The 22825-nt window shown below is 40.6% G+C and overlaps 1 protein-coding gene across 1 annotated transcript in view; it reads left to right on the plus strand.

Annotated features, from left to right (window-relative positions):
- The window catches only part of CALD1 (caldesmon 1), a 198034-nt gene that overhangs the window by 77460 nt on the left and 97749 nt on the right, over positions 1 to 22825 (plus strand). The window contains exon 2 of the mRNA XM_009879644.1: positions 723 to 816. The gene's annotated coding sequence lies outside the window, so the exon portion shown is untranslated. The remainder of the gene's footprint in view (positions 1 to 722; positions 817 to 22825) is intronic.

Here is a 22825-nt window from a genome sequence, read left to right on the forward strand (position 1 = left end):
TTCCCTAATGATTCTTAACTTGCCTTATGACAACTGCTGGCTCATCAGCTAATATTTTCAAAAAGCTCTTCCTCAAACTCCAAGATGTCTTTGCTGAGTGTTACTGGCTCATTTAGAATCGATCACTGTGTGTATACAAATATAAGGGGTTTTCCCCTGTACCTTTACTTATGAACACTGAATTCAATTTTCCCATAGAAATTAATCGCTATTAAGTCTTTCCCCAGCTCTTGGTATTGACTTTAGATTTTACTACAATGAAAAGTTTTGTATCATCTACAGACTTTGTCTCCTCACTGTTCACCTGCCTTTGCAGGGTGCTTTTATGAATATGTTGAATACCGTAGGTCTCAGTATAGATCCTTAGGCAGGTATGCTGGAAACCTTGCTCTGTTGTGAAAACGCACTGCTAGCCTGACGCTTTGCTTTGTCTCTTCCTAATTACAAGAGAATGTTCAGCTTAGCCTGTATCAGCTTCACCTCTTAAAGAGGTTTTAGTGAGTGACTTTGAGAGATTTTGGGAAATCAAAGTATGCTTTGGCAAACACTAATTTATAGAGGTGTTGATAGTGGGTTTTGTCAGTCTCTTGCAAGATTTTTCTGTTTTACTCCATACTTCAAAAAACCTTTGTAGGGGTGTTGTTAAAGAAGACTACCAAAGAAAAATGAAGAGTGCACAATACTGATGCCATTGCTAAACCATGTTCTTTATTTTTGTACAGTGATCACCTCTATTTTCTGGAGTCATCATTGTGAATTCAGCACCAGCTGATTTGTTACTGAAAACCTCAGGACATTTCCTCTGCTTGCCTTCCTGTGAGTACGTTCAAAATAGTTACCTCAGATTTCCTTTCCTGTGGTATTCAGAACGTTTTTCTGTATATATATATGGTTTTTTTTTTTAATTGAGGTTTTTATATTGGATTATTTTTTTTTTTTTTTGCCTGTGTGCTTGCTTGCTTCTTTGGGGACTGATCCAAATCCCTCTGAAAATCAGTGGACAGCCCTGCAGTCAGACCCTTGACTCCTGTTCCTCTGGGACTATTGTCACCAGAGATTACTTTCTTCAGAAGTGATAGTAGATTTAAAGGGTTTTATCTTGAATTCTATGTTCAAATCAAAATCCTTGAATTTTACAGTAATGATTTTGTGGGTATATAGCCATTCTTTTAATAGCTATATTTATTTCTCCACTGGATTTCAGCAAGATTTTTGCTTGCAATGAGAGTCTTAAATTATATTTACTTGTGTTAAGATCATCCACTGGTGGTGTTACTGTCCTGTTGTGTCTTCTGTTCTTTTTAGAGCAAGCAGGCTCTGAGGAGTCTGTGAAAGTCCAAGTAACCATGTTTACTGACTATTTATAATGTGTGAGACTTAGACATTTTTAGTAAACATTGTTCTTTCACTGCCAGAACAAGTGAGAGCTCACAAACCATTTGAAGGAAGTGTTTATAATGTGTACACACTTCAGCTCCTCAATATACGGAAATTCCAGACTGGAGACAAACTGAGGACTGGGTCTAAGTTTAAGCGGTGCCTATGACAGCAGACTCATAGGGTCAGAAATACTGCACCAGCGTCAAGACAACTCCCTTAGATACCACCACCTTCAGTTAATTCAGGGTATAGTGAGCTGCTTATTCTCACTGATGAGTGACCATGTTCTCTGTGTGCCTGGATCTCTTCTGTACCTCTGCTCCATTCCCCCTCTTTTTGGCAAGAGCAGTGTGGAGGAGGAGAGAGACATGGCGGCAGGCTGAACACTGCTTGCATTGCCTTTAATCTCCGGCAGCCTTCTCCCCCACATCGGGAATGCTGGGTCTGAGCCTGTTTTAGTTGTTTTTGTCATCGTCCTTGGGGAAGCAAATTTAACTTTGCCAACACTTCTGAGAAGGTTTGTGCAAGTGCTGAACGGGCTGATAATTGTTGCAGGCTGTTCTCTGTCCTGGTTGCTGTTTCAGAGTTCTGCATCACTTTTGAGCCTTTGTGTGGGGAGTATTTAGGACTGAAGCCAGATACAATCTGTGATTTCCAGTTTGTAGGACATTTTGATATTTCAAAATTAGGATTTCCTTCTGATTCAGAATCTGCCTAAATGCTCTAAAATTTCCCGTGGCACACTTTTTCCAGTGACATCACTGAATTTAAGTTCCCATGTGCTTCCTTGGGTGATGCATTTATGAGGTACCTAAATTCCTCAAAAAATTGACTCAAGGAGAGTGAGGCCATACTATCCAAAAGCAAATGGGATTTGAAATGCAAGTGCTGTCTCCCTGTGCTTCGGATAGGATATTCAAAGAGAGCAGTGAGTGCCCTCCAGAGTTTTTCTGATAGCTCAGCAACTGGAGTTGTACTTGTAGACATGTCTAAGCATGCAGACTCTGGTGTTGAAACAATTCACTTCAGTTCCTCAAAACCAAGATCTGCGTTTCAGTGTATTTTTGAGCTGGTGCTAGTGCCTTATTTTGATCCATAAATTGCATCTGCAAATCTGTCCTTCAGTAACTCATTAATCTACTCTAAGCGTGGGACAGAAGGTAAGGGTCATCTGTCTCATGCTGAAATCTCCTTGGTGCTTGCATGGCACTTGTCAAAGTGGTGGAAGAATTATGTTGTGAAGAAGGAAAGGCAAAGTCTGATAATACCTTCCAAACTTAACCTCCGCTTTCACATTGTAAAGCTGGCTGAATAGGAAGATGGTCTTTAGGGGACATTAGTGAAAATACCATGAAAAATGCCATTAGTTGCCTTTAGAAAATCATTAAAGCAAATGGTGTGGACCAATACACTTATTTGGAAAGGAAAAAACAAGCATTATCTCCATAAAGTACTGGAAAAAAGGCACATCTCTCTATCTGAGTATAAAAAGCAATAATATAGTTTAGTATTAACATGACAGTCTTGTAACTCTTCTGTTAGTTCTTCAGTACGGCCAAATCTGACATTGGAAGACAATCTGAGACATGCTTATATAAATTACTTTCAAAAAAAAAAGTGATACCCTATAAGGTTAAGGCTCAAAGTCACTGGCTAGTGATGACTGCTTTTTATCTTCCCTGGAAATGCACATTTTGTTAAAAGTCAGGATGTTCGCTATTAGGAAACATTGTATTGCAAAGGTTTTGGTCACATTTTCTCTTACATATTCAAGACTGAAAGCATTTCAGTAGAGTCACTTTTCTTTTAATCCCTTAAAATCATAGAATGGTTGGAAAGGACCTTAAAGATCATCTAGTTCCAACCCCTCTGCCATGGGCAGCGACACTTTCCACTAGATCAGGTTACTCAAAGACCCATCCAACCTGGCCTTGAGTATCTCCAGGCATGGGGCATCCACAACTTCTCAGGGCAACCTGTTCTAATGTAAAGAGTTGAAACACCCTGACAGTAAAGAATTTCTTCCTAATTCTTCCTCATTTCTTCTTAGAGTCTCTGAAGACTTACTTTTCTATGTCTTTATTGTGATGAATTATACTGAGATGAGTGTAGGGTCTTTCTTCTCTCATCTGTCATCTCTGCTGCTTGGAATAGGAGGTGTAGCACCCCATCTTACCCCGAGTTTCCCTGTAGCTTCTGGGACTTCAGGCAAACTCTACTCACAACCAGAGCAATTTTCAGTATAAGTTCTTTTGTGAGAGGTGAGAACCTGGTTGTTTTTGTTTTGTGCTGCATTCCTGTTCAAACCAGCTGTTGGGAGTCTCGTTTAATACCAGCAGATCAAGCTCAGGAAGTTAAGTGTCGTTCTTCCTGATGCAATTTGCAGTCCTATGAAAATGTGATAGCTGCTGAGCACAATTCGTGGGCATTGTTTGCTAGAAGAGTCTTATTGTTTGAAAGAAATTTGGAGCTAGTAGGTTGCTGAAACAAAGAAAACCAGAGCATCCTTTAGATAAAGTTATGCTTCATTTAAGAGTGAACAAAAACAAGTAAACCTGCTGCAATTCATCCAAAATTTTGGATGAAGAGGTTTTTTTTATTAATTATTATTTTCCAGGAATTACACCACCTAGGAATTGTAACACTGACACACTGAGTAGCTGAAGAGAAATCTGCTTCTAATAAATCATGCCTTGCCAGACAGAGGTTTAAGAACATTTGAAAAAAAAATAAAAATCTTAATAAGCACAAGGATCATATGTAGGGGCAGAGCCACTGCTGTGCTCAGAGTGAAGGGAGTGGAGTTGATTATCTGCATCTTCCCAGTAGGTAGAGAGCAGATATAGCTCGCTGGAGAGGATGTGGCAGGAGCATGCTGCGCTTTGGCTCTGGTGGCTGGCGAGGAGTCCTTCAGAGAGCAGTGCCAAGCACAGCTTAGGCACAGCAGAAGCTGTATCTTACTGTCTTCTGCACAGTATTAACCTTCTAAGGCAGGAAATGCGTGCATTGAGGGAAAGATAGGCTGAGAGCTGGGATTCTTCAGTCTTCATTGACAACTGCTCTTTTTCAGCTATGTCACTATAAGCTCTCCTGTCACTTTAAAACTGCATTACTGATACTGCTGCTTTGAACTTCCCAGGGACGTGTTTCACTTGGAGCACTTAAATTTACAGACCAGACCGATCTCTTTCTGATATATGGGGCAATTGTTCAGGACCCTGATAATCATTATACTGTGCAGCATTAAAAAAAAAAAAAAAAAAATCCCTACTTTCCAGGATGTTGTGAGATTTTCCTTGCATACATTTCAGCAATGCTTTCAGAGTGCAGGATGAAAGAGCCTTGGTGAAATACTTCTAGGTTATCCAGAAGTGGGAAGTAGCTGAAATCTCAAAAGAATATCTTGTCTCCAGCTAATGTTGTAGACTCAGGTGCTGTGGAGGGTAGCCTCAGAAGTGCAGCAGCACTGTTAGATGTTTATCTGAACTGAGCTTGAACTCCCAGTCTCTGGAAGTTCCCCCTTGCCTGTTTTCCAAGAAGAGCCTGATCTTTGCAGCTCTTTCTCACACAAGCACTTCAGGTTTGGAGCTGTTAAGTCTTTGGCCTGACTCTCACTTTCACTAAAGTCCCTTTACACAGTTCAGGCATTCTGCTTCAGGGATCTTAAAATGAGAGTAGATGACATTTAATAGCATAAATGAGAAACAGGTCTCTAAAAAAAAAAAAAAAAGTGAAATTGGCCTTTCCTAAATTGTTGAGCACTGACCTTGAAAAAGCCCTTAAAGTCTCTTCAGGCAGACTGAAATTTTTTAGGAGAACAGACATCCCAAACTGCAAGAGATTACCTGAGGCAAGTGAGTTGTGCTTTTTTTTATTTCTTTTCTTTTTAAGAGGAAATTCTTTTCCATTACACTTGGTACCCACATGTACACTTAAAGCACTATTTGTCACAGAACTTCAGAACTTCTGGTGTAATTTTTCCTAGTTTTAAACAATTTCATATATTCTGGTTATGTCAAACATGTTAAAGATTCCATTTGCATTTTGAATATTGGGTGGTTTTTTATGTGGGAGGCAATGTTTAAATATGTTTTGAGAAGGGGGAGGCAAGAAAAGCTGTCATCCATCAACTGGTATTAAGTCCAACTTTGAAAGTTTGATACAAACTGAATCTGACTGTTAGAGCAGACATGATACAAATTAGCTGTGACTTTATGATACCAGCTGTTTCTCTGACAGGGTAAAAGGGCACATAACTAGAATAGCATCTTTTGTTGAAAGCCGTGTTTCCCTTTGTTAAATGTGGGAGCCTCAGGCAAAAAATCATAGTCCTTAGTTATGTGACATGTGCAGTCTGCAACATGTTCGTGGAGCTCGGGGGGCTTTTTACTGATGTTTTTCAAAGACAGGGTTATCATAAGTGTTCTATTTTCATCAGTTTTATCACTGAAAGACAAATCTCTGTCATGTTTTTGCCTTGTGTTAAAACTGAGAATAATCTAGGTGGTATTTTCCTTACAAGTACAAAGAAAATACTGAACAGCAAAACATGAAAAAAGTCTGCAAAAAAGAAATAACAAATCTCGAAGTAAAACTTAATTTTATTAATTATTTTTATTAATTGATTCCCTCTAGTTATTTTTTCTTACCAAAATTTTCAGGTTTGGTTTGTTTGTTTTTTGTTTGGTTTTTTTTTTCACACAAACTAAGTCTACATAGTCTTTAACAAACCTAACGATCAACATTAACTGATTATAGTTTGTTGAGGCAGCAGATGAATCCTGACACAGATGCAGGGACACCAGAGCCAGCTGTCTGCAGTCACATCTTGGGTCTTGACTTGTTTCTGGTGCTAGGTGGCTGTGCGCAGCTTCCCTACCACATCCAATGCCTGAGTGAGGAGGGTGCCAGGGGCCTAGGGGATGGAAACACAGAGCTGATGCACCTGAGGAGCTTTGTGTGGAAGCAGCCGGGGAGGGTTCCCTTGTTACCAGAGCTCAAAAATCCCACTCATAAACTGAAGTGGCTCTGAGCAAAGCTGTTTGGGTGACTTTACATCACTGTACATCTGCATCCCTGCTGTGTATCCGTATGATCTTAACATATCCCCTGACCACCTCAGGCAACATAAAGTTGGCTGTAGCATGTAACTAAACTGAAACAATGTGATTTATTAAGCAATTGAATTAATCTTACTTCTGCCCCTTGACTAAGAGCCAGTAAGATTTCAAAGTTTATTACTACAGATAACAGACATACTCCATTTGAATCAGTCAAGAAAGGGGCAATATTAAGAATGGAGTTGTGTTATTAGTATACTAGTGTCTAACTAGGAGTACTATGAGGAACAACGTTTAGGCTAGAACTACTAAGAGAAGCAAAATTTAGGCTGAATATTTTATAAACTTTCTTAGATTACTGGTTGTCAGTATTGATGCTAAACTAACAAAGAAAGCATCTCAAAAGAGGTCACATTCAGAACTGGATTTTTTTTTTAAGGGGCCATGCAGTAGCTTTAAGACTATGAGCAGCGTGATGGGCATTGCTTCTTCCAGATTTTAAGTGGTACTCCACAAAAGAAGGATGCTACTGCTAAGGTGAAAGTGGGAAACTTCTCTGCAGAACATAACTCCTATTTCAGACAGGTGGAAGTTAGAACAACTTGATATTTTGGCCATGGCAGAAATTATCACAAGTTCTGCATATCTTTCTACATGGAGTAGAGAAGCTTCTGTATAAGCTACTATGTGCGATGGTAGAGCAGAGAAACCCAAATCCTACTGAAGGTGCAGAAAAAAAAAAAGTGGACATAGAATTGTAGCAGGTATATGAGTGAAGGGCAGATTTAAGAGTGTTGAAAAACAACAACTGTTACTCATAAATTTCTTGGAGTAAATTTAAAAAGTAAATACATTTCAAAAGGAAAGTTTAGGATGTAATAGCTGTTGTGTTTTTCATGCATTTCTGGTGTTAATGTAAAGCACAAAATAGAAAATTCCAGGCACTAATAAATAAGTCTTGGCCATTTCCGATGTGAACATGCAATTTTACTACCTAGCATCTGTTTCTGTAATTATGTGAAGTACTTATTTAAAACGTTTTACCATGATAGTGTAAGTGACTAGACAACATCTTGTTTTCATGACTGTATAGGGTGGTATGTCAACAAAGGTCCATACATGATATTCAAAGAACAAAACCCAACCACAAGAAGTTCTACATTCTAAATTGATTTTTTTGATAATGTAAAAGTCCCCTTGGCCAGCTTTCTGGTTATGGTTATATCCCTGCAAACCTGGAGTACCTTCAAAGAGAGCTTAGAGTATCCCTTCCATTCATGCAACTAGGCTGAATATGGGAGGACAGGGCTGGTTATGGATGCAGTCAAAGTAAAAATGTGCAGGAGATGCTGGAGAATGTATTTATCGCTAATGTGTAATAACCATCAAGAGGAAAAAGATCATATGGAAAACTTAAACCTGGTAGCATGTAGCAAGCAAATTATATGCTCTCAAATGTATGATAGCTGCAGAAGCCATCCCCACAGTTGAATTTTACAGCCATAACGTCAGAACCATCATAGCTTCTTGCAATATCGTATTCAGAACATCTCATAACTTCAATAAGAGAGGGGGTGCTAGCCCTCAAATACCAGAATTTAAATCAATCTTTTCATTCCCTGAAGGTACGTTACTTGTAATGACATTTTTTCCTCATTTTGTGTTCTAAACTGTTGTATTGTTCTGAACTTCAGTCAAATTGCCATGTTCCTTTCAAACATGGTTACATTCAGTGGTGAAATGATGTTGGCTCCTTTGGGTGTTTGGGAGAGAGCAGACAATATATTGTCCTTGGTTGGGCCAGCTGCCTCATGTCCTCTGAGGGGAGAGGAATTTGCACAGTCACTTGAGTTACGAATACTTGAGTACCATTTCAAGAACTCAAGGAGGCCTGGGATGGCTGGAGGACTTTCTTCGTCCGCATGGCAGAGAGGAGGGTGTTCCTCATGTTGAGTTGCTCCGGGATTTATGGTTTATGATAAGGAAAGTCCCTTTATGTTAAGTCCCCGCTGTTTTGTAGATGCTAATTATGCAAAAAGACTCACTGTGTGTTTCATGCTGTTACCCCTCTGGGTGGCTCACTGCTATCCTCATATTCCTTTGTCTCTCAACTTGATTAACTCATAAGGGTCAGCAACTGTTTACTTTTAATGGTTATTTAGTACTACACTTTGTGACTTGTCTCTTTGGAAGACACTGCAGGTAAAATCTCTATTCTGTCTGAGTAAAAGCAGTGAAATTTGACCTTGAAAGTGAGTAAATATTAAGGACTTGCTTCTGCCAGACAATGCCACACTGAACATCAGATTAGTCCTTATATAGTTATGTTGATGGTATGGGTTCTTTTCTTTTTCCCTCTTTTCCTTTCTTTCCATCTCTTCCTTTCAATTGCCTTTCTTTTTTACTTCCTTCCACTCAGCCCAAAGCAAAGAGCTATAAGCAATGGTCTTGTTCAATGGAAACTGGCTCCAAACCCAACCAGATCTAACCTTGCTTCAATTTTAAAACCTTGCTTGAGGGAGCCAGAATCCCTTTACTTAAATGACTTAATTTTCAAGCAGTATGAATCATGCAGCAACTGCACAAGTTCTGGCTAGAATATATCATACATATGTTTGTTCTTTAGGCAGTAAGAAGAGAACACAGAACTGGAGGTCATTTGAGTTACAACTACTTTGGGGGATTTTTTTTTTTTTTAAAAAAAAACATTCCTTCTAACAAATGCAGTTTAAATAGGTTTGTTTATATGGCGTGGAATTGGAAAGGCCCAAACTAACCAGGCTTTAAACAATGTGGCCTTCTTCCAAATTAATCTAAAATATTTTAATCCCTCTGGAGTTTCTTTATCCTCTGCATCTGTGCTGTAGTGGAGACATTTTTAACATTTCTTTGAGGAAAATTACCTTTCTTTTCCTCCAACTGTACTCAGCAAGGTCAATGGAGCACTGTTATATGCTATTTAAACATCTGAGATTCATCATATATCTGCACACCAGAAAGAATCATCATAAAAGGCCTAATGAATCCCGACTGCTAGCCAAGCAAGGGACTCCCCTTGCAGATACCGAGTATTAGAAACATGCAAAAATACAGGTTTTACACTTTAGCTTTATACAATTAAGAATTAAAGTGCCCAATAAGAAGGAGGCAGGGAATGTTTGTGACCCCCAGAACAATTTTGGCAAATCAAATTCTGTTGTCGTTGCACGGGCCAAGATGGTTGCTGGGTCTGCCTGAGAATAAGGGGCCTGCTCACCCTGTGGGACCAGACAGGGCCTGAGTGGGAGCCTGGAGGGGCTTCTTGCTCCTGGGGAAGGAGATGCTCCAAGTCACAGCCAAGCTCCAGAGCCTCTGGCTGCGTGCCGGCATTTGGTTTTAAGGCCTTTTTTGTTTTCTATTTCAGTAGCAAGTTTATGGGACTGAGCTCATTTTTACTACCCAGGAACTGAAATACTGAGGGAGGCCTAGGTGGTTGTTTTTTTTCTGTTTCAATTTTTTATAAAATTATTTTCCAGGCATTTCAAAAGCTGGTGCTTCTCCTTCAGCTGCCGCTAGTTCCAGTCAGGCTGAAATGGCCACAGGGAGCAGCTACAACTCTGATCTCTTGGAGGTTTTATCTGTTAAAGGGGGCATTTTTATCTGAAAGTGTTCTATGACTGTTATACTATTATAGATGACACCAGGGCTGGTTTAATACCAGAGTTTATTCTAGACTCGTTCTTCCTTTGAATACTGCTAGGTCATGAAGTTCAGAGAGCATTAACAAAGTTCAAGCAAGCAGTTGACCCTCTGAAGGAAAATGATATGCTAAAGGCCTCTGTTCTGTGAAGGCATAGGGTTTTACCACGTTTTTTTCTTCTCACCACTGAAGTCATGCAGAGGCTACAGAGCTTCTCTGCTAACCTGCTCCAGGCCAGTGTTGGCCTTGTCCTAAATCCTAGTATGCTCTGTTTTTCCCAACTATAACCTGCAGGTAACAGTGCTGGTCTCCTGCGCAAGGGTCTGCAGGGCATGGGTTGTGGGTGGTGGCACGCCAGGATAATGATGGTCTGAATGAAATCATGCACTAAGATCAATCACCCCAGGCTGTCCCTGCTTTTAAATGAAGAACCGTACCTATCCCAAACTCACTTTCCCCATCTTTTCATATAGTTGGAGGTATTTTGGGACCGTTGCAAGCCATACAGTAATGGAATAAATTCCAAGTGCAGCAGGAGACCACATCGGGGGAAAAACTCATTAAGTGCCAAGGGCATTTCTTTTACTTTTCTTACTGGGACTGGAAAATATTCCCTAAATAATACATCTGGATGTAGAGGAGAGTAGAGAGGGAAAAGATGAAAAACAATCCTTTAAATTCAGTAGGAGCCTAATTTAATGGCTTGTTTAATCTGCCAGCTGGCACAGTGTTGACTTCTTGCTACACATACTTTAAGGAGACCTATGTAGTTCTTGGAACCAAGTTCATATTAAGTTGTAGAAACTTAAATATTAATAAATTGGCAGGACTGATTTTTGGCACTTAATAGAAATCAAGAAACTGCTTAGTCATCTCCAAAGATATTTCTGTCTACTTTTTAATGTAAATACCAAAATAATGTGGATTTAAAGCAGTAGCAAAGATAGTAAAAATTCAGATCTGTTCCCAATATGTGCCCTCTCTGAAGTATGTATACATCCTTCAGACTTTGCAATCATATGTATTCCCTCTACAACACTTTGCTTTGTGCAGAATTTTTCTAATGTCATTTGTGACACCATTTTGTTTGAAAAAAAGTACATTATGAGTTTGTGTCTTCTCCAACGCTCCTTGGCCAAGAGAAGAACTGGTGCCATCTTTACATGGATTTTTTTTATTTTTGCATGTCTTGCAAGTGGTATCACTTAATAAGGTGCTCTAGGGTACATTGCATGTGTATTTTATAAATCTATATTCATGCTTTGTTTTTTACCTGGCTTTGTGTGAAAGTATATGGGTGCAACTGAGTGCTAAGGTGAAGTGCAGTGTCAGCTATATAACGAACATTTATACTTTCTGTTCCTAAAAAGTTAGGCTACATCAAGAAGCTTGTCTTCTGTTTTCAATTACTTTCAGCATTGGAAAAACAAAGGAGAAAAGATTTAACCGCAGTCCAACCTGTCTTTTATATTTAGGGAATCCTTTAATAATATCTGAAGTGACACTTGTCAGTATTTACAAGTTGTAAAGGTTTGATTTGGTCGAGGTAAGCATTGAAAAATCTGGCTAGTTTAATCATGTTTATTTATGAATTTCAGATCTGGCTTTTATTTTCTTTGTTAACCTTAAGGGTGCAAGCTATTTTCAGGAGTTTTATCTGGGGTATGGATTGTAAAAATCCTCCAGGTTTGCAGGCATTATGATTTGGGATTTTTAGTTTGATCCTTCTCTGTACCTCCTTTCTAGACTCTATTTGTTTTTTCAGACCTCTTTTACCATCCTTGACTTCTGTTCCCTTGCTTCCTAATGCTTTTTTCCGCATATTTAATAGGGTGTCCTTGCAGACATTGTTTCTCTAGTTGTACTCCGCTCCTTTAGAGCCATCAGAGCCGGTGAGTCATGAGCATCCGCCATCAGGAGGCCAGTCATAAGTACAATTATTTCTGTTTTCATCATTTTGAAGGCAGTGTAAGATTTGAAGTCTGAGGTCAACAATTTTTTTTTCCCAGCTAGCTCATAACTAAAGATGAGGTGACTGAGTTATGAAAAACAATTTGCTTAGTAATCGTAGGCTGCTTTCCTATTTGTAGAGCATTTACAAGCAGATTGGAAGTTGCCCTCCCTTCTTTCCCCTTCCACCTTTGTATTTCTGGTTTTGGCCAACATTTTGTACACATACAACCCTGATCTGTGGGTTGACTGAAAAATGTGCTTCATGTACATTCAGCATCCAGAACCTAGACTGTGACCAGCCATGTGTGCTCTGTGTCTCATTCTGAGCTGGGTGGACCTAACATGGCAACAAGAGAGGCTGGAGGGAGATTCCATAGGGGTTTTGGATCCTTAGGGAAGAGGACTTAGGGAAATGTAGCAGATAATGCATGGTACAGAGACATTTTTTTTTTTATTTATTTTTTGAAGGAAAATTAAACATTTTCTTTTCTGGACCACACAGACATTGTCTAAGGCACTGTTCCTAAAAAAATTAAACAACTGTAAAATTTATTGGCTTGATACAGTGCTCAAGCCTAACTTTCTTTTGTCACATTAATACAAAGTAAGTATGTATGTCTGTGTGCTCTCAGTATTAAGTGCACAGGATACTGTCGGGCCTCACCTGTCTTGTTTAATTGATTCTGTGCCAGGTTCTGTTGAAAGTTTTGGTGATGCTGTTCCCTGCAGGGCAAAGCAGGGCACAGTCGCATACAACGTTACTGATGTACCAATGCGTTGCTGTCATAGTATTTGCTGTCAACAAGTGTTTGTGCCTGAATGTCTAGATAACAGTCAGATTATTGTCAAGATTATTTAACAGATTCTCTGTGTGAGTTTCATGAGGGGAGTTGGCAATATTGTAATCTTACTGTGTCAGGTTTTATGCTGGCTCATGCACAGCATGAAAGTCTGCAATCTTGTGTCTTGCCTATTGTTTTTTTTTATTGTAAGAAAGCCTCACTGCTGTTGGGTCTTCTGGTTTGGTGACACTGTTGCGTTAGTGTTTCCTTGCTAAACTTAGCATAAAGTGAGGTCTATGATGTAAACTTCAAATATGGCAAATGTTTCGATGGACATCTATTTTGTAGTACGCTGTTTGAGCTCTCCTGTTGAAAGTCTTTGCATTTTTGCTGCCCTGCTTTACCTCTTCAAAGCTGGCACTGACCTCGTGCTTCAGTTTTCAACCAAAACGGCACAGAGTTGCTGCTCATTAGAGATAAATTGATATAGCTACTTGGTGGGAAAGAATCTGGGTTTTGTTTGTAAAGATGACTTTAAAAGTGTAAGCTGGAAAAGCCCAATAGAAATTTCTGCAGCTAGATCCATTCCTGGTGGAATGCCATAGATTTCCATGATGGTCTGCCATTGAGTAATTGGACTTTCAGCTGCAATGTATCTATCACGGTGACATGCGTTCTGCCTGTGCAAAATAAGTGTACAGGTACTGGGAGGGAAGATGAATTAATTAAAGTTCAAGAGCAACAGGAAAGGCTGTGAACATTTATCATTCATTTCTTCTGAGCAACTGGTTGGATTCAAAATACTTAGTGTCTCTTAGCGCACAACTAGTAAGATCAGCAAACCAAAGAACTTTCAGGGGTGTGTTTTTGTAGTGTTTCTTTTTTCTTTAAAAATGCAGGAATGATGACTAAAACTTGGTATTGTTGCTTATTGCTGGTTCAATAGAGCAAGTGTGAGACCCCTCAACTCTCATTAGAGTTTATGATGCTCAGCACCAGGCAGAGCTGGATCCTAGGGCTCTATGTTTTAACAGGAAAACAAAAAGAGTTGAAAATACAAAAATGCAGCCACAGTAAGCTGGCTGTATTGTATCTTCATATTATTTTCTATTACTTTTTTATGACTGACTATGTAGCTTAATATATCGTGATCTTGTATTTTGAAATGCGTTCCAGAAAACATGTGGCGTTTCAAGTCTGGCTGAGTGAATGTTGCTGTTGGAACCTTACCTTAGACTTGCTCGAACATTTTATTATTTTTAATAGCATTACCTTAGCTTTTTAATTCAGGACCTGAGAGATACAAAGTGTGAATAGAGTGCTAAAACATTCATAAAACCTACTTGGACACAAATAAGTTCAGACATCATGTTGTTGAAATATTGTATGTGAGCATGAAGGTCAACAGGGGTGGTGCAAGGGTAGGACAAGAGGGGAGCACCAAATGAGAGGGATGGGAGCAGAGCAGCAGAGGTCAGGGATGCAGACAGGCAGATACTTCCCATCCTTACTTGTTGCTGGCCCTGATCAGCTTCTTGCCTGGAGGGGGAGACCCTTCTCTTTAGTGGAGAAGCAAGCATGGAGAGCTGCACTGCTACTGCTGGCTTCTGGTGCAGCAGAAATGCTCCTGCACTTGGACAGAGCAACATCTTCCCTGGCTGATGCCTGCCCTGCTCCTAGCCCAGACCCTCTGCCAGAGCTGTGACTGCTGCTCTCAGTGCGAGCCTCTGCTTGTCATGATGGACACCAGACCACCCTGTCTTGAGTCACTCCTGCCTGCATCATTGGGTGACTAACTCCACTAGGCAAGAGCACCCCCAGCATGCTTTCTGCTCCTGTGGCTTGTCCTGCTTCACACCACTGTGGTGGTACCTCTCCGCATGGGTTCATTGTGGCTTTGCACATCAATAAGAGACTAACAGCATGACAGTGATTAGCACTCAGTGCATGGTTATCGGCTCCTGTGGGCATTTCTGTCCCCAGCTGCACCTCCACTGCATCTAGCTCCAGTGGGGTCAGGCTCTGCCCCTCTCCCAGATAGTTGCTGTTCTGGCTGACGCTTGTGTCACTACACGTCTGTCCTGATGCACACTCCACCAGGCACGCTTGCATCTATGCCATTTCTCTCAGAGAGGAGGCAAGCAGCGGGACTAGGGCATACGGTGCATCTGTGGCATCTGCCAGCTGAGCTAGCGTGAGGTTCCCTCTCCAGAGGATGTGAAGTCATGAGAGACAGCATTAGTAAGAATAAGTAATTTTTCCTTTTCCCTGTGCCTTTAAAGGCACAAATTGAATGGACATAAAGTGGCAGTTTTATTTGTGTAGGCCAGAAACTGAATACTGGCTTTTCCATAGCTGTGGCAGGTTCTTCTGCCTGTGTGACATTCTTCTCTATGCTCCAACTTTTCTCTAATAAAAAATCAGTGGGACAACTGGCATTTCCATTTATAAAGCAAGTGGAAATGCATTCTCCTCTTTAATGCTCCTTGGTCATCTGAGCTGGACTTAACCTGTTTCTTAGTGATGTTTTTCTGTTCTTTCCTGTTATTAAGAAACAAATAGCTCCTGACTGGAAGGTGTTGGCATGGGCACTGGTTTTCTGCTCTTAGAGACTTCAGTGAAAGATGAAGCTGGCAAACAGCTAGGGGGCATTGCCACAAGTTTCAACAGTCAGGCCACAGATTTGGGACTAAGTGTGCAGGAGGCCTAAATGTATGATGTGGGCATTCTTGTGATTAGATTAACGTGATGAAGTTAAAGATCTTTGCTGGTAGAAGCAGACAAAAGACAAGGGTAACCAATGAACTATATTCCATGAGCCTGCTGCCCAGTGCTTGAATGCAGAGAAAAAGCAAATGCGAGTCAGACCTCATTTTGGGACTAAGCACTTTTACAAACTGTTTTGTGGATGATAAAATCTCTTTGATTTCAGCATGCTTTGTTCTTTGAGATGAGAGGCTTCATTGTCATTACCTGGGATATCTTCACTTACGATTAAACAGTAGTAAAGGGCAATTCAACTTTCAGTTGCCCTTTGTATCTGCAGCAAAGGCTAAGTCTTTCCTCAGTGACAATGATGTAAGCAAAAATAATTTGTTTCCCACAAGTCAGCATTGCAAGAGTAAAAGAAATTCTGCATTTATGTGTGTGTGCACAAAGGTATGAGAGGATGAAGTAGCCTATATTGCCATAATCTGAGATCACGCCAGCTTCTGACATGCAGGGTAAGCTCACTGATCTATCGTAGTGTATATTTGGCCTACGAGGGTGGAATCCAGTCCTGATTGAAGTCTCTGGGAAGTCTGCCAGGGATTCTAATAGGACCAGGATTTCAACTCTAGTCTGTATATGAATAATATTTCAGTATCTTCTGATCTTTGGGGACAACATATTTGAAATACTTCAGAGGACACTTGAAGGGGAGAGTCAAGGGTCAATCCTTCTAACATGAGAACTAGCGGCTGTGCCAGCAGCTTCCAGCTATGTCTTGTTTCTTCCTTTGTCTGCTAATGGGAAATGATAGACAAATGTCAGCGAGATCAGGGTGGGACCAGTATATGCAAATCCAAATGTCAAGAGAAAGCTCTGCCTGGCCCTTATGTCAATGTGCAGTAGGAGAAAGATGAGGAAGGAAGTGGGAGGAGTGGAAATGGCATACCTGCACTCAGCCTGCCCAAGGGAATAAAGACAAATGGGGACTTTCCATTGCAACTAACCGGCTCTGCGATGACAAGTCCTACTGCTGCGTGCTTAGAAGTGTATTGCATTATTAGCACCAGCATGCTAGATGCTTAACACTTCTGGGATGGTGCAGCTCTGTAATGCTCCTTCCCCAGTGCTGAATTAGATCATGGGTATGAGAGATGGATCTAAGCACATATTTAAAGCCATAGATCCCCAAGTTGCAGACCCAAGGAGTGAACTCTGTGGCAGGGACAATGCCCTATGAAAAACCTCCTTGTCAACACTTTCATGTGGTTCACCATGCAGCAGCAGGATCTGACATGGCCTGGCATCTGCAAGGACATGTGTGGCACTCACTGTGGTAACCTATGCTGTAGCCAGGGTGGGTGCTCAGCACCTATTTGAATCAAGAGCCTGGACCATGGTGTGGTCCTGTGTGGCATCAGTCTGCAGAGCACCACCTGGGAATCTCTATTCTATGTAATCACTACACAGCCTCCAAAGTTTGATTTTTCTGGTGCTAAGTATGACCTGCACTTGGTTGGTTTGCCAATTCCAATTTTCCTTGGAAGTCCTAAGAAGTATGGTTAGATAAAACAAGGCACAGGCTAGACTGGAATAAAACTGTGTGCTCACATCACCTAATAGGTTTATTTTGTCTTGAGTCCCAAATGAGATATTCTGTTTGGGAAGGAATAAAGCTGCTTGATACGAGCATATATGTGTGTGTGTGTATGTAAAAGAGTTCATTAGCCGCAGTCAACGTGAATAATTGGCCAACTTGACAGAAACAATTGCTGATGTGTTTTTACATGAAAGGAATATTAGAAATGAATTCATGGAGGAAAGAAGAGCTTCTTTAAACGTAAGCTTTACTATTGTTAATATATGACTGCCAGCAACATCCAACATCTCAGCTTAAAGAAAGAGCATGCATGAGGTGTGACAAAGGACAAATCAATCTGTTGAACTCCACCTTTTGACTTCAATGAAGCTGCACCTGTTTCTGAAAGAGCTGAGTGGCATTGAATGCTTCTAATGCAGAATTAAAAGAGGAACAGGGAAAATAATTTCCAAATATTTTCTGACAGATTTTCATAGAAAACAGATTTATTTGTTTTGAGTGAAGATAGATTAATGAACTGTAATTCTCCCAGATATTGCAGTAGAATGCTTGTCATACCTGCATTTCATGAGTGCCAGATTAAACAAGTCAGACAATGAGCGTTGCTAGCTGAGTTGCTCTCAGCTGCAAAAGGGGGAATGAAGAGGTTCTGTTTTCACTTCTGAGGTGGAGGAGGTAGAAAGAAAGGGCAATAATAGTCCTAAGGATACAGTGGATGTCATAGCTTGTAGCCAGCTGGAGTAAAATATTCTTCGTGCTTCTCACTGACCAGTCCTTTTACTGACATTTGAAAGGTCCACAGCTCCACACCAGGACTTTGGGACAAATTAAGTGGAGACAGATGGGAAAATGGGACATTTGTAATAATGGGGTACAACTCACAAAACTGCTCACAGTCTAAATGCATGTCAAAATTTAATGAGACATTTGATCTGTTTTGTATTAAAAAAAAAAAAAAAAGAGGGCAATGACAGAATAACTTAGGCCTTGTGTTGACACCTGATCCTGCAGTGAAGACAGGTCAGAAGTCAGAGGTCCAGCTGCATGCATGTAGAAAACCTTTGTGTAGTTGGACTTGGAAACCTCCTTTTACCACCCCTCTGTAGGAAGGTTCAGGAAGGGTTTCCCTTTATCACATTTGTTCAGCCCTTTGCTGCAGCAGACATTTCTATTTGTAGGCTTTTCTAGAATTGATGTTACAGTTACATCTAGTAGCCAGGACTGAACCTGGGGCCTGGTTGTGCTTTAGTCTTCTGCAAATGCACAGTGAGAAGAATTTGCAATTGGTGGAGATAACATAAGGACTAAGAGGCACAGAATTGACTAAGGCTCAGTTCCTAAGGCTGTAAAGTAAATCAAAGGTAGAACCAAGCAGAAGTATCCCCGGTTACTGGGTTCACCCTGAATGCTAGGCACTGGGCTATGCTATCTCATTGGCCTCCTTGTTCTGCACTGTCTTACTTGAGTTCTTCTGGAAATCCTGAAGGTGTTTCTCTTTGTGCTGTCCCTGCCTCCTGCTGCTTGGGATGAGGCAGGGAAGAAAGGAGGGAGGGAGAAGCTAGGAACTGGTCATGGTTTCTTTCATGAAGAAACACGGTATTGTCCTTTTTACTACTCTAACCCTTTTTTGTGCTTCCTGTGGGTCCTAAAATTTCTACCAGCTGCCACAGAAACCAAAGGCCAAATCCCCTTGCTTCTCTTCAGGTGAATGAAGCTATGTTCTGCCCTTGCTCTTCACTGAAGAGTAGACCAAACTGGTGAGAGGGGACCTGGTAAGAACTCTGATCCTTGCTTTCTTGCATAGCCAGTCATCACAGCTTGCAATCTGCCTAGCAGTTGTTTGTGTGAAGCTTGCCCTGGGCATTCACAACACCAGAGCAGTGAGCGATCCCACGTTAAGGAAACAGACATGACTTTCAGGCTCTTTGGGACTGAAGGTCACCAAAAGGAAATATGCCATTGTTTCATTGTAGTGGGAGGGAAGAAAGATGGCATGTGCTTGCACAATGCTGTCACCAGCTGTGGCCAGCACAGAGCCTTGTGCAAAATGCAGCTGTGCTATATTAGGGAATACGCTCTGGCTTGATGTTTCTTGGCTCCACTAGGTTGAAGCTCGTGAAGAGGCTCAGCATAAACATCACAGTCTGGGAGCTCATTCAGTGTAATGGAAAGGTGACTTGCAGGTCTGGAAAGAAAGACATTTCTGTTTGTTAAAGACCTGAGTAGCAGTTTGCGTTTTCACTGGCTTGTTACCACTCTACCTCATCTGGTTTTAAGCCCCCCTGAGCTGTCTCTGAAATCAGTGCTCGGAACAGGGTGAGGACAGTATTAAATCTAAGCCAGAGCAGGAGGTCATTTTGCTCTCCACACTGGAATTATACAGATATGTGGTTGTGTGTGTATTTCTACCTTGCCAATTTATTGTTTGCTTTCAAAGAGCATATTTCTGTTAATTGCTATTAAAATATTTTGTCATATATTTACAATTACTGTGCCTTTCTCTGATTTTCCACCTTGTTGAAAGCTGAAAGAAGACAAAATTTTAAACTCTCTCATGGGGTAAGACATAAAGGGGGAGTGGGGTTTGCATGTGTGTGTGTTGTACCAGGAGGGAGGAAATGTGGCTGTCCTCGAAGGAAGCACTTTTTAGCAAGACAATGAAAAACTCAACAAATTTTAGCAATAAACCGTAGTCAACTGAAGATCAAAGACATTATGTGAAATGCAGAGATGAAAAGGAGACAGAGAGAATGGTACTGCTTTTGAAATGAAGAGTATTTTTGTGGGGAGATGGTACTTGCAGGGCACGTACTTTGCTATCGTTCTGATGCAAGTAACGTGGCAATGCGGGTAAATGTTGTAGATAAGTTACTTTACTTATCTGTCTTCTCTTAGTCTTTCTTAGCATTTCTTCAGGAAGGCCACAGGGTTCATCAGACATTCCATGATCTAAAGTTTCAGTCTCAGAAACAAAAGAGATGGGGACCCTGAGAAGACCCTTGTATGTGAGGCTGTGAAATATCTGAGGTCCTGAGCAAGAATTATCTTCAGTAGTTTGAGATGTATTTTTTTTTAAAAAAAGCAAGGTCAAAGATCTTTGCAATATTCTTCCATAGATCCTTCTTCTGAGTCTGGTGGTGGAAAACTCCTGAGAGTTCACTTCAGATTCTTTCAGTATTATTTCATTTGTGTAAAAGTTGAAAAGATGCTAAGCATCTTGTTTTGATGTAGAAGCAACAAAATTATAATTGTGGTGTACCCATTCAGGGTGTAAGAGTAGCCTATATTCCAGTGATTTGCATATGTGTGTGGATATCAGGGTAATGGAACTTTCAGGTAGTTTCAGACATCTACTTCTATTTGCTAAAAAAAATAAAATATATATATTTCTACTTCTTTAAAACTCATGGATGACTTCTGGTTGAATTAGGTGAAAAACATACCTGGAAATAATTTGGAGAAAAAAATTGAGAGACAAAAATATTTTCCATCATACTTTGAAAACTAAAATTTTTATACTTAAAATAAAACCGAAGAACTTTTTTTTTTTTTTGAGGTTGAATGAAACATTACTTTTGATTTGAAACAGTTTTCTTAGGGATGGTTTTCCTCTTTTCAGCAAAAATGAAACTTTTTTGGTCTGAACGAAATTATTAAAAATGTGTAACAGGAAAAAAAATGCAATCAAGAGTAAAAAAAATAATTTCTTTGCACAGCTGGGAAGGTCACACAGAGAGACATTTTCACATTTAGCTCTGAAGGCAGGCCCTGGAGTGGAGCTGGGTGGAGTGTTACGTTTTGGCCCTGAATGTTTTCACTCATGAACAACTTTAATTTTTTAAAAAGAAACATCAAAGCGTGCGTGATCCCAAACATGATTTGTAGAAAACACTTCAAATAATTGGTACCTTCATCTATAAGCAAAGCAATTTTTGAATCTTCTGAGAGGCAAGGACACTCTGAGAAACTCTGATTTTATCCTCTCTTTTTGTGGAAATAGGAAACATTTTTAGAGAGAGTGATGAAGCTACAGTCTAGTAGTTTTCAGATGCTGAAAGATACATCATTTTGGGGAAGACAGTGAACAGCGCTAAATGGTAGCTGATGACTTATTTTCTTGCACTGATATGGCTTTGGTAACTAAAGGTTGCACTCTTCATTTCCAAAGTGCCTTCCTCATTTTTAAGAAAAGGATTTGGCTTGCAATTCATCTGAATGCCATGAAGTGGCTGAAGGAGACACTGTACTCTAATAAACTCTATGCATCCTCCCAAGACATCCATCCATCTGATCTTCATCGACCAACAGAAAAACACCCTGTAGATGGGGAAAGTTTGTTGTATCAGGGAACTTCTCCCGACTGTTGCGCAATCTCCCCTACACTCCTGGGAAGGAAAGAAAGGAGGAAGAACAGAAATAGTTCTGGGTTGCTATTATTATCCTCCTTAGCCTTCCTCACGAGGAAGAGAGCTTGAACTTTTGGAGATGAGAGAATTCTGAGGTCCATGTAGGAAGCAAAAAAGGTGGAAGTATTGGCTGGGACATTTGGAGAGGGGACGGGGGAAATGTGGGTGCACAGAATCTGGAGCTGGAGGGAGGAAAGGAGTGTAGCTTAGTCAGGATAGGTGGACTTCTTATCCTGGCTGGATAAGAAGTGATGAAAGCGCAAATAAATTAGATGTCAAAGCAGGTCTACTTTGGGGAGGTAGAGCGGGGAAAAAAACTTTGGGATTCTCAGTTCTAGCACACGAGGTGTCAGCCTAACAGTCAGCTTTTTATATTTTAAATCCCTGATGGTGACTGTACTCCACAGATTAAATGCTGCTGCCTGGTGCAGTCTTAGTTCCTGTGGACACCGTCATCTGCCCTCTGTGCACAGAAACCCAGCACGCTGCTTCGAACTTGCTCTCTGTAGTGTAATGTTCCTCCCTGTAGTGTACTGTTCCTCCTTTGATTCTCATCTCCCAGCCAGGGGGAACCACATCAGTCCTGCAACTCACCGGCCCTCTAGCAAAGGAGCTGAGGCAGGATTTAAACTGCATGCATAGTCTGAGATGAAAACACTTCTCGGGAGAAAACAACAGATTTGCTGTTCTGTGTTCTTCAAGGGGTACAGGGTGGTAAGAATAAACAAACAAAAGATTTGAAAAAAATGTCTTGTTAGAACTTGCTTTATATATATATGTGGTCTAATTGTGCATTAAAAAAAAACCCCAAAACAGCAGCAATTGTAAAGTCATTATCAGATTTGCAAAGTTAACGTTCCTTTTGAACCTCCACAAAACAACCCCAGCCAGCCAAACACGAAGAAAGTCACAACAACAACAACAAAATTTTAAATCCCCCAATCCAGGAACAAATCAGAAAGAAAAACACCCCCAGGAAAAGTAAACTAATAAAATAACCTTCACAAAACCCCTGCCCTCAGCCATGTTTTAATCCAAAAAAGGGGGCAGAAAAAGCCGCGGATTCCCTTAAGTTATGAGAGCCTTTGCTATTGCCAGTGATTTTTATGGGGAGGGTGCTTGGACACTGCACCGGCGGGCAGGAATATAAAGCTACATCTGCAAACAGAGCACTTCAAATAATTTACAAATGCACCTTTGGCTTTGTTTCCCTTAAACTGCAAGCAGTTCATAAGCCACCTTTGAAAATTTTAGTC

This window comes from Charadrius vociferus, unplaced genomic scaffold (assembly GCF_000708025.1).
Source record: "Charadrius vociferus isolate BGI_N301 unplaced genomic scaffold, ASM70802v2 scaffold90, whole genome shotgun sequence".
In the NCBI taxonomy this organism is placed as follows: domain Eukaryota; kingdom Metazoa; phylum Chordata; class Aves; order Charadriiformes; family Charadriidae; genus Charadrius; species Charadrius vociferus.